Here is a 10,127-nt window from a genome sequence, read left to right as displayed (position 1 = left end):
GCTCATTCAAGTACTCAAACATGGCGGTCTTGATTAACCCAAACATCTCCGGCAACTAAGCCCGAAACATAGCAACAACCTCATCATGTAGGATCTCACGAATCCTGGCATCCAACTCATCTGTACTCATCTGACCAATGACCTCGGGTGGTACCGATCCACACTGATCACCCTCTCCTGATCCCGATCCCGAACCGGATCCTTCCCCGAGACGTCCCGTAATCGCCATACTGCAATTGCAGCACAAGATATTAGGCATTTCTCATAATAACTCCGAAATCCAATTCCCAACAAAACTCTAGGGGTTGTGACTTCCTGGACACGCGTACGGGTCCTGTGCTTTCACTAGTACGGGCCCATACTACCTTCCACACCTACCCATATTTGTATCAAGTGTCACTACAACACCCTAGCAATAGCATATACATAACGAACACTCGATCCCCATTCCTAGAGGAGTGCCACTATCCCATAACTGACCTACCGGTCTCATGCAACCCTTCCATCCAAAAAACTTCCACCAACCCCACAGCACTAGTGTATGCTAGCCATACATAACGCTGGACCCCATAGACTTTCGAATATCAAATCCTACCCTAAGCTCCCAATCAAACAAGAACAGAACATAATGCCAAATCAAGCATTCTCAGGCTATAACATCTTAATTATATATGGTTGTGATGCATACACTAAATAACTACAGTAATGATGTCAATTTCATACAAAGGAAACCCTAGGCTAGCTTGCATCATATAATCAGACAATTCTATCATGCAATCCCTGGAGATCCCTAGCCTAGTACTAGTATGTTGTTCTAACATATCACATAATCAAATAACGGTATGGTATTTTGGGGTCTATTGACTAGCTCCGGCTAATCGTACCTCCGCTACTTATTTTTGAAAACCATTTCAATTTCACTTTGAAAACTCTCCTTGATTTGAGACTGGATTCACACGAATGTTCCTCCAATTCACTCAAACCAAGGCTCTGATACCAACTTGTAACACCCATAAATATTTAAGCCAAATTAAAACATTTTAAATCATTCAAAAACCATTAAGTCATACATTTGTTTTCAAAATAGTTTAACATCAGAGTATTACCCAGAACCATATCATAAACATGAGGAGAAATACGATCACACCTTTGCCTTGCCACGGTCTCCTGAAGTACCTAAAACAATACACTGAAAACTGTAAGCCCGAAAGCTTAGTGAGTTACCCCCAAAATACCAACCACAATAGCATACACATATCATATCATAACATAAATAGAACAGCCATGCATATCGAGTCTACAGTATGACTGGTCCGCCCGCACCGGGCCTTCAGTCCACCTACTCCACTCTCTAAGTCTACAGTATGACTGGTCCGCCCGCACCAGGCCTTCAGTCTGTCTGGTCCACTCTCCGAGCCTCGGAACATCTGGTCCGCTCTTTTGGGGCCTTCAGCCTATCCGGACCGCTCGTCGGGCCTTCGGTCTAACCGGTTTGCCCTGGGTATGTTGGCCTACAACACAAAGCAGGACCCACCTCAACCCAACATCAGTCCAACAACCATGTGCACATAAACATATAATCATATAACCATACACAACTAATCAACCGATCTAGCAGATCACATAACATAGCAACATCCTAACCAAGATACTGACCTAACCGGTCACTAACATATACCATGCTAACTACCAGGATGCAGACATAGCAAAGAAATAACATAACAAACAACTACCCGTATTCCTATCCGATAGAGGGCCGACCTTGGTGCCTTATACCCTGCCAATATAGTGAGGATAACTCACCTGCATCGCATAGTCTCCAGGGTTTAGGCACTAAGTCACATAGTCGCCAGGGCTTAGAGTACACCGGGTGAAGACATCGTTCACAACACCTACAGGTTGCGAGCCAGCTAGTGTTCCACTGAACTATCAAGAATAGTCTGTGGTTGTCATCCATACTCTGCTAGATGATAGGTCCATCATTTGGGTAAAAGGCTTCTCTCATTGTTCACCTCTCACCCTTATCTCATAGTCTATGTCACCTCTCAACTCATCATCCAATTCATATTTCATCTACTTATGTTTTACCCAACATATTATGTAGATATAAATACATATATAGTTTAAATCATATAAAACTTGTATAAAATTGTTCATCCGACAAAGATAGAAAGTATACAAATAATATGCACACATAACACTTAGTTTATATAAAATACTTCATATCTATGTGTAAGATGAAAGGGACTATACACTCACTTGATTAGGTGGTGACTCGGCACTCGGACAGCACTTCGTTACTCTTGAAACAATTTCCTCGACAAAACCTAGTATCAATATCACTAGGGTTTAGGTCTTCTTGACCAGACTCGCCGAGTCCAAGAACAGACTCACCGAGTTGTTCTTCCAACTCGTCGAGTTCCTGCCCATCATCATACAACTCACCGAGTCCACCCATGTGACTCGCTGAGTCTCTTCAGTTCTTAATCCATAAAATAGCTTTCTAAGCCTTGCAACAGCTCCATATTGTAGATCTAAGCTTCTAGGGCATGATTATCATGTAAAGTTGCAAACTTTACGTGCATGCAAGGCTCTAGGGCTCTAAATGACCAAACTAAGCTTCCAATGGAGCTTTACACCTTAGGAGAGTCTCATCCTTGCAAGAACTGGAAACTTTATGGGATTAGGACTCAAAAGAGGTTCAGATCTGAAGTTTCAGCTTCAGATCTAGCATCCATAATAAAATTCCTTAACCAAGGAAATCTTTAGCCTCCACATATGAATGATTCTAGAAGAAAAGGTTAAGATAACAACTTATTACCTCCCAAAACATGCCCAAACTGGAGTGTATTTTTCATTCACACAAAATCCTTGGTGCTATCCTCTTGATCTACAAGTCCCCTTCATAAAGTTCACTCCTCAAAGCTCCAAACACTTCTCCAAGCTCACACTCACGGATATTAGGGCTCCTGGAACTCTTTGGGGGATTAAGGGTCTGGGTGAAGGACATAAAGTCCTTTAAATAGGGGGCAACCCTAAAGATTAGGGTTTTTCTCACTCCAGCACCAACTCGCCGAGTCCAGCCGCCGACTCGTCGAGTTGGTCACTTAACATGCGATCAGAACCGCGACTCGACTCGCCGAGTCTACCCATAGACTTGCCGAGACGACCTTCCTTATTCACACTAGGAACCTTGAACTTTTGATTCTGACTTGGGATGTTACACTTAGACTCAGGTCTCTTAGAGTCTTCTAGAACTGACTATAGTTTCCTTCATGTTCTAATCTCATCTTAAAAGGCAGCATTTCTAGCTACAAGCAACCGTCTCGATACCTCTACTAATCGCTTTGATTAATTCTTCCAGATTAAGTCAGGTGCTACATCGAACTTGGTTCTCGGAACCACGTAACATATTCGTCGTAGTCGGACTCAATTTGGTATGAACACTAGGGTCAGAATAACAACAATCTTCTTAGTCATTACCGAAACAATGGTAACGACATACTTGAATAAAATGGTATCAATTACTAGCTTCTTTGTAACCTTATGACTTTCCCTGATCCAAGTGTGAATCCTGTGCTTTCGGTAGTGTAGGCCTCTACTACCATTCACACCTACTCATGCTCGTCCCAAATATTGTCTCGCAGTTTATCCAAGTCACCATGCAAGAAAATCACACAATCATTCAACACATCATATAACAAAACGAAGCTTTTATATTATTTCTTGAAACGATTACGTAGGTGTTCAAGTTCACCCTAGACTATGCCTTTATTAAGCTACACCGTGCGATATTATCCTCACGACTATTTCATAACTTGATGAAGTCCTCATCCTTGATTCTTCGCATTGTTTTCTACTTCATCGAGAATCATGTGGAATGTCCTTGGACTTGGTGGTGTGTTTGGTGTCACTACCTCGTTTTTCTTTGGGCAATCTCTAGAAATATGCCCTTCTTTGTTACATCCATAGCACACATTCGTGTTGGATGCCCACTTGTTGGCGTAATGCCCTGTCTTTCGATATTTGTAGCAAGTAATATCCTCGCTACACTTCCAGAAGTGTTTCCTTTTACACCCCTCACACCACTTAACTTCACCTCCACCCCCAAATTTTTAGAATTTTCTTTCTTTGTTGGTCTCTGAAGATCCCTCATGCTTCCTTTTCTCGCTAACTTCAGCTCTCTCCAGACCCTTTTCCTTAATCTAGGTCTCAACATTCCTAGCTACCCAGACGGCGGCTTTCAAAGTGGTTGTTTGCTTGACCAATGGACCAAAGTCTGCTAGTAATCCCTGGGAAAACTTGTTGACCTTGGAGAGCTCAGTTGGAACTAGGTAAAGAACAAGCTTCATCTTCTCCATAAAACTTGCAGCATACTCGGTGACACTCATCCTCCCCTTATTCATATTTTGGAATTAATTGTTGATCTCCAGAAGATCATCCTCAGAGCAGTACTGCATCTTTAATTGCACTAGGAAATCTTCCCAATACATCTTGCTTGCTTCTCCCTTGGGCATCATGTTAGCTAGTAGCTTCCACCAGCTAAGTACTCCAGACTTTAACATAGGGACCGCAAGGACGGTCTTTTGTTTGTTGCTACACTCGTAACTCTCAAACATTGTCTCCATCTCGGAGATCCAGTCCATAGTTTTCACTGGTGATGGGCTTCCAGAAAGACTCGGTGGTTTGGATGCCATGAAATCCTTGTACTTGCATCCCCATCCGTCGTTTCCACCGTCTTGGATATTCCTTCTAAGCATTGGTTGTTCAGCTTGACCAACGGTCCTACGGTAGTTTTCTTCCTCTGACTTTCCATCATTCTGCTCGGGCTGTTTAATAGGCATAGTAAGTTCCTCTTGATTTTGTTGAAGTAAACACCTTGTTTCCTCCGTTTGACGATCCAACATCATTTGGGTCATCACTTGTACCCCGGCCATTCTGATTGTCTTAGGTGCGGTTACTACAATAGGTTTTTGTTCAATCAATGGGGGTTGTTGATTCCTATTTCCATTCGCATTCCCGACTCCACTTCGGGTTCTTTCCGTTTCAATCTATACACCAAATCATAAGGCCTGTGTGTAATGACGAGAATTAAGATAGGAAAGATTTTATCTGTGATTGACGTATAAATCCCCTTATCTCTCCAAAAAGTTATATGCCAGTTCTAATATCATAATTAAACGTTTAGAAACTTGAACACATAAATTTTCCAGATCCGGTCTACAATAGACAATAGATCCGATCATATAATGTATATAATAAATCAATTAGCACATAAAAGCATTTTCAGGCACAATTCCTAAAATAGGCTAGCGTTCACATCTCATAATCACCGCTTAGCATTCTAAGTTTAAGTCTAGAAATCCTACAGATTCCTAGTTCGCTTAAACTAATGCTCTGATACCAACTGTGACCTCCCCATTTCCACGGCCAGAAAAGATCGGTTTTGTTTATGCTTTATAAAAATCAGAGTACCTCTTTTAATAAAAATCTTGCGGAATTTGTTCCTAGTAAAACATGATAAATACGTTATCAAAGCATTTTCGAAGAAAACTATGTTTATTCATTTAAAAACATTTGGGATGTCATCGTCAATACAGAAACATAAGCATAAAAAGAACTTACATTCATTATCACTAGTATTTATATTTCCTTAATGTCTAAGTGTAATGTGACTTCATATCAACACCTGTGATATAAATAAACTGAGTGAGTCAGGTTGGGAAACCCGGTGAGTACATAGGATTTTCAACCCACAATAATATAATTATTATGTTTAATCATCAAACAATTAACCTAATTACCCATCCCCATTATACTCTTTACTCTTAAGGATTTACCTTAAGAATAGTTATTCCTCGTTCATTCATTCCTAAGGATCATCCTAAGGAATCAACATGAAATCCATCATAGCTAGAGTTGACTCAACAGGCACTAAGTCGCATAGTCACCAGGGATTAGGCACTAAGTCTCATAGTCTCCAGGGTTTATACAAATGGCACAACGTCGCATAGTTGTCAGGGTTTAGGCATTAAGTCGCATAGTTGCCAGGGTTTATACAACAGGCACTACGTCGCATAGTCACCAGGGTTTTGGCACTAAGTCTCATAGTCGCCAGGGTTTATACAACGGGCTCTACATCGCATAGTCTCCAGGGTTTAGGCACTAAGTCACATAGTCACCAGGGCTTAGAGTACACCGGGTGAAGACATTATTCACAACACCTACAGGTTGCGAGCCAGCTAGTGTTCCACTGAACTATCAAGAATAGTCTGTGGCTGTCATCCATACTCTGCTAGATGATGGGTCCATCATTTGGGTAAAAGGCTTCTCCCATTGTTCACCTCTCACCCTTATCTCATAGTCTATGTCACCTCTCAACTCATCATCCAATTCATATTTCATCTACCTATGTTTTACCCAACATATTATGTAGATATAAATACATATATAGTTTAAATCATATAAAACTTGTATAAAATTGTTCATCCGGCAGAGATAGAAAGTATACAAATAATATGCACACATAGCACTTAGTTTATATAAAATACTTCATATCTATGTGTAAGATGAAAGGGACTACACACTCACTTGATTAGGTGGTGACTCGACACTTGGACAGCACTTCGTTACTCTTGAAACAATTTCCTCGACAAAACCTAGTATTAATATCACTAGGGTTTAGTCTGACGTTAACCGTGATTAATTAATAGTCTAGCTATTATTACTATTATATAAGCATTAACACAATACTTTTCACCCACTATATACAGACAAGGCCAGACGTGGAACACCGGAGGGCAAGATCATTTCAGCATATAAGCACTTCTAAATCCAGCAACCCAAGCGGACCTCCAAACCGGAACCCCCGTACTGCGAGTGGTTCAAATAATATATATGATACTTATATAACCCATAATAATAGCCTAAATACTTATTATAAGGTCCTAATAACATTACTATATTAAAACATAAGCTATACTAAAGATAGGGTAGGCATATCTCACTTACAACGGGTTTTCTCGAAAACCAGGCTCTACCGGAGTAGAGTTTCTGAGCCGAAAGGCTCTTTTCTCGGGGCTTCCTTCAAGTGCAAGGAGGTTTACCTAGATCATTAGGGGGTGGGGATTTAGAGAGAGAAACTAGAAAGAGAAAGTGAAGTTGGGAATGTGTGAAGAATGAGGGAACCCGACACCAATATCTATAGGCTGGAAATCCCAAAAACTCGTCGACTCCCAGACCATGTGTTAGCATTCTGGTGGCGAAACATGTGTGGCCTACATTGTGCCACGTCACTCATTTTGCAACAGTACCCTGCCGACTTCTAAACCCCGTAACTTTCGTATACGACCTCCGTTTTCGATGTTCTTATTTTCCACGGGTATGTAAAAACAAGATCTACAACTTTCGTTTAGACTCCGGTGGCTAATTGTCATACAATCTTAAATTTACCAGTAAGAGGAGATTAGACTGCTAAATGATCGCGAAGAATTCGTAACTCCTTCATACAGACACCGTTTTCGTCTATCTTTTCACCATTGAGTTTCTATTGATGAGATCTTCAACTCTCATTTAGGTCGCGTAGACCAAAAACCGCTCAAACCAAAATTTGAGTTTCGGGACGTGCACTGCTATGCTCAATCTTAGAAAAATCATAACTTCTTCATACGAAGTCATATTTGTCACAATCCAAAACCGGAACGGCGGAAACGTTCAGGGGTGGAGGACGTCATATACAGTATCACAACACAGCATAATAGTAAACAAGCAAACAACATCATCCATTGCATTAATAATATAATTTAATATAAGTGTGTTCTGTATAGTTTACAAGACACAAAAAAATATAATTCAAAACATAAGACGAGTCTTGAATGTGCTCCATCTTCTCAAAATATAGCATCGGTACCTGTCTACTGATGACCTGAGAATGCAAGTTATTTTGAAAGAGTTTATCAGCATTAAAGCTGGTGAGTTCATAAGTATTTTAGTGTCATTGTTTGTATCAAAATGATTGAAACATTGTTTGAAGTACGATTTTGTAAATGTTGTAGTAAAAGTATGTGAATGTTTGTAAAGGTTTGTAACTCCTAGAAAATCTTATATTTTCTACTAAAAGTAGCCTTCTACCAAGGCACGACTGTTATGTATGTTTGTTTCTTGTAAAAGTATATAATTTTCCCAAGTGTAAATATCATTATTAATATATAGTTTTTACATTATTGTTTAAGTGAAGTGATCACAAAATAAATGTAAAGGGTGAATTAAGGTAGTACTGTAGTGTTGTATTATAATAGCTATTGTTGTACTAACTACATTAAACCGGATTTATATTAAGGTATTATGTGATTAATTGAACCATGCTATCGACTATGAACACGACGATGTAAGACGTCGAAAGTAATGACATTTGGCACCCAAATACTTGCAGGTCCCACTGTAGCTAACAGCAAGGTGTAGGATAGTCAATCCAGTATAGATCTATACGCAAACTTACACTCTCCCTCAAGGATATTTTGGTTACAAATCGGGCCATGGCAGTGAAGACATGCTCCGAAATAGTGGATCACATTTATGTTATAGTATACTTGTATATGTAATGTATGTACTGGTTTAGTGCATGTATTGTTTCTCATCATAGTATGATTGTATAGTTTCTCATAATAGTATCATTGTATAGTTTCTCATCATAGTATAGTTGTATAGTTTCTCATAATAGTAAGTATTGACTCATGAATGAACTGACTCTCTATATGCTTCATTGAACTAGTAGCATTGAGTAGTATATCCCTAACTATACCTATTATAGTTACTAGAAGAATCATTTGTATGACTGAATGTATTGAACATAGATAAAAGCCTTTATATCTATACATATATACATAATATATAAATAAGGATCCAACGACAATCGGATAAACAACAGGATACTCTAAGTCCACAACCAAACAAGGAACAAGAAATAAAGTGATTTGGCAGTCCTAAGTCCTTCGATCCTTACTTATATCACTATATATGTAATAGACATGGTTTTAACAATATATAAGTTTAAAAGTTGTAATAGAAAAGATTTGATACATAAAAGTGAGTTTAATAAGAAGTTTTAACATGTAAAATAGTTTGATAAGCAGTTTGAAGTCATTTGTTTAGTAAAACAGTTTGAAAGTATAATAATTCCTTATGTTCGATAGTTATTAATCACATGTGATTGATATAATAACTATGGTATTCAACTTGTATTCCCCCTATAAAGGCATTTAAAATCATTTAAAAGGTTGATTAAGGGGTATGAACTCACTTGTAGTGAGTGGATTGTACAGAATTGTTGGAGAAGGTGCTAGGTGTCAAGTGAAGACTTGAACACACACAATGATCCTATTTAACATATAAAAACACATGTATGTATCCAATTAGTCATTTAACAACTAATTAACCAAGTTAAGACACCCTAGGAGATGGATAACACTTTGATTCAAGTGATGTAGGTACCAAAGGGTTGTATCTAAAGGTTGTATGGTATTGCATTTGAGTTTATGGCCCAAGGACCACTCCTTAAGGAGTTTACGGCCTATGGTCATTTCCCCCATGCGTTTACGGCCGTAAACTCGTGGTAATTAGTACCATTTTATGTTTTAATGTATTATAAGTCAAGGTTAAGTATCCTGTGATCAAGTCCAAGCCTTAGGAAGTAATAGTGGCACCATTGCACCACATTTTAGGGGTTTATGGCCCATGGTCAATTTCCCATGAGTTTACAGTCGTAAACTCATGTGTGCTTGATTCTTTTGCTTGTTTAAGGTCCTATACTCCTCAAGGAAGTAATCTAGACTTGTATCATAGGCTTAGGAAGGGATTAGGGTACAATTGTCCACTTAAATAGAGTTTACGGCCCAAGGAGGTTCCTTGGTCGTAAACTCCCTTTCGATCATGTTTTCTTGATGATTTCTAGGTGTAAACGAGTTGGATTATGTATAGATCAAGCTAACACAAGAGTACTTACAGTATAGAAGCTTTTTTGGGTGTTTAAGGTCCAAGAACACTAGTGTGTGTTCTTGGTGTTCTTGGTGTTTTGAAGAACACTTGAAGATCTATGATAAAGTGAAGAATTTATGGATGAAATGATGTAT

This window comes from Lactuca saligna, chromosome 3 (genome assembly GCF_052625555.1).
Source record: "Lactuca saligna cultivar CGN05327 chromosome 3, ASM5262555v1, whole genome shotgun sequence".
In the NCBI taxonomy this organism is placed as follows: domain Eukaryota; kingdom Viridiplantae; phylum Streptophyta; class Magnoliopsida; order Asterales; family Asteraceae; genus Lactuca; species Lactuca saligna.
Note: the sequence above shows the minus strand (reverse complement) of the source record.